Below are 2,768 nucleotides of genomic sequence, written 5' to 3'. Positions count from 1 at the left end.
TAGCGTTATCATTGGTAAAGCTTGTGAAGACTTCCATATCCTGTAACTAATTAAATACAAAAAATACAGAAGGAAAGATCTAGTTCACTTGACTTGCTGTGCCTTAGGTAGCATTCATACTGTACAAAACAACCTGCATTTATTTTTTTCTGAGCCTCTGGTAACATAATCACAGTAGTCTATGTCTCAGCTTCCTAAAACATTTCATGTATTGTCCAAAGGCATTATATTTACAATCCCAAATGTCTAAAAATAATATTCAGTACTTAGTTGTACACACAAAGTAGGACAGTGATTTTGTCTTATGCATTCCAAATTGATTTTTTTTTCAGGCTTTAGGTTTGACTAATAAGCTTTGCATATGTTAGAATTTTCTGTGCTGCTAAGTATTACATTGTCATTTCAAATATCCATCATTGTTGTCAAAATTGATGTTGCAAATTTGCTAAACTAAACATGCAGTGCTTTGCTGTAAATGAGGGAAGGTCATTGAGCCATATGGTGATGGCAGGTCCAGTGGGGGATGTTTGTCTCTACTGACTGAATTACAAGAAACAAAGATTTTTGGATAAGCTGTAAAGCTGATAGAAATGGATGAGAGGATAAAGTTTGGAGAATAACTCCAGTATTCGAAATCCTGTTATTTCTAGTGTGTTGTCTATAAGCAGAAAGAACAGGTGGTCTGTTACTTCATATGGATTGTTAATAAATTATATTTATGGTTTATTGTTGTCTTTGTCATGAAATAACTGGATCCGATCTAATTTCAATGTTATTTCTTTTACTAGATTCATTTTGGACCTATGATGCTTAAATTCTTTCTCAAAAAGCGCAGGTTTGCTTAAGCAAAAATCAAGAGGCAAAATTAATCATCTTTATTACTAGAATCCAAGGATCACTTTTGCAAAGTAAAACTTTGTTATGAGTCTGTTTTGTATGCTCAAAATTACTAGCCTGTCAAAATGACCAACAAAGTTTCACCTCAGATAACCTTCAGAGAACTATTTCTTGAAGTCTTTTCTACATCAAAATATCTCAGTTATTATTTTAAAACTGTGTGCTGTCAACATATTTCTGATACTTAATCCCTTTTCTAAGGAACTGGCATTTTTATAATTTCCATATTAAAGGAATAATTTGCGTACCGTAACGAGATATTTACTAAATTTAAATCTTTAGTTTCAGAAATAATGCTGTGTTTTAGAAATGTCCTATCAAAATATCATCATCATCCAGACCAACCATGCTGCGGTCCAAGAAGTTAGAATATCCCATGGCTGTATGCCTTGTTGCTTAAGTGAAAAAACCTAAGCACTATTGCTTCATCAAAGACAAATAATTTTCCACTAACAAGCAGGAAATACTTGCATCCAGCAAGACTGCTTAGCACCCAGTAGGTTTCTAAATGAACAATTACTGTCTTCGAGAGGCGCAATACAGTTAGCCCTTTTCAGGGTACCCAAATCAGAAGCTAAACTACATCTCTTCTTAGAATGGAAGGTAACCCCTAGCCATGCTGAAGAGAGAAATTTTGGCCACAGCATTGGACTCAAACTCTAATCTTTCCAGAAAAGTATAATGGAATTTGTAATGGCAATTCATGGCAGGCCAGGCCTTTTTTAAGGACTGTTCAGAAATAGCAGCACAGCAAATGGAACAGTATATATCTGCCTCAAAAGGAAGAAGAGAGAAATTGGCCTTGTCAGGATCTGAACTTGTGGTTTCAAGGCATTCCCCACCTGGTAATTGGACTGCTGAGCTACCTGAATGTCCTGGTGAGCAGTTGGCAGGGTCTTGGCAGTGAAAGCTTAGCAGAGAGCTATTCGTTGTTTCGGGCTGTCAGGACACCTTTCATCTGTGGCAAATTCTGTTTCTAGTTCCTGCAGTACATCCTTGCCCGGTGCCTCGTTAACTGAACAACTTGTTCGATTGGGTCCTTCACTGCTAACCCTCTTTTTTAACCTCTTCTGCAGTATAACATTGCAGTTGCAACTCCAATTAAGATTAAAAGAACGCTTTTATTTGGACATCTCCCCTTTTTTCTTTTAACCCCGACCTTCTGAAAAGCACTCCATTCTGCAGAGATTCTTTACGCTTAGAATTAAGCCAATAATTCTTTTTATTTTTAGAATTCTCACAACAAAAATGTATGTTTCAAAGAACTGCAAAAATAATCATAGTTAACTATGAATAGCACTGATAGTATTTTGGGACCATGAAGAAGGTGTTCGGGAACTGAGGGTAAATCATGCCTGACTAACATAAGTGCCTGGATTTGTGAACAAGGGGAGAGCAGTGGATGTCCTTTCCTTTACTTTAAGGAGGCTGTCAAAACCGACTCCCACAAATTTTGTGTATCCAAGTTGGGGTGTTATGGTCTGGATGGGTGGACAGCCATGCGCCTTTAAGGGATGGCGTTTTAGGCATACTTATGCTTAGCTAGTAATTTTTTCTACCAACTAGTACTAGATGTATTTCTTGCTCAGCTTACCATTTTTTGGGCCCACCTTTCTGGAGCACTTAATTCTCTCCACATAACTGCAGTAATACCCTCAGTGCATTGTGCTTCTCTGGGCTTCGTTCCACGGGCCTTGAGGTATGTACCGCGCTGCCTACTTTTAGGCAGCTAAGTTTAGCATTGGTCTAGCCCCAAATATTTATAACCAGGAAAGCTTATCTGTGCTGCTCTTCCACATCTACCACAGTTGATGTACTGTCATGGACAATTATTAACAGGGATAACAAATTTTTTTTGAGAAAAGATTTAA

The sequence above is a fragment of the Charadrius vociferus genome, unplaced genomic scaffold (assembly GCF_000708025.1).
Source record: "Charadrius vociferus isolate BGI_N301 unplaced genomic scaffold, ASM70802v2 scaffold375, whole genome shotgun sequence".
Classification (NCBI taxonomy): domain Eukaryota; kingdom Metazoa; phylum Chordata; class Aves; order Charadriiformes; family Charadriidae; genus Charadrius; species Charadrius vociferus.
This window is presented reverse-complemented; position numbering follows the sequence as displayed.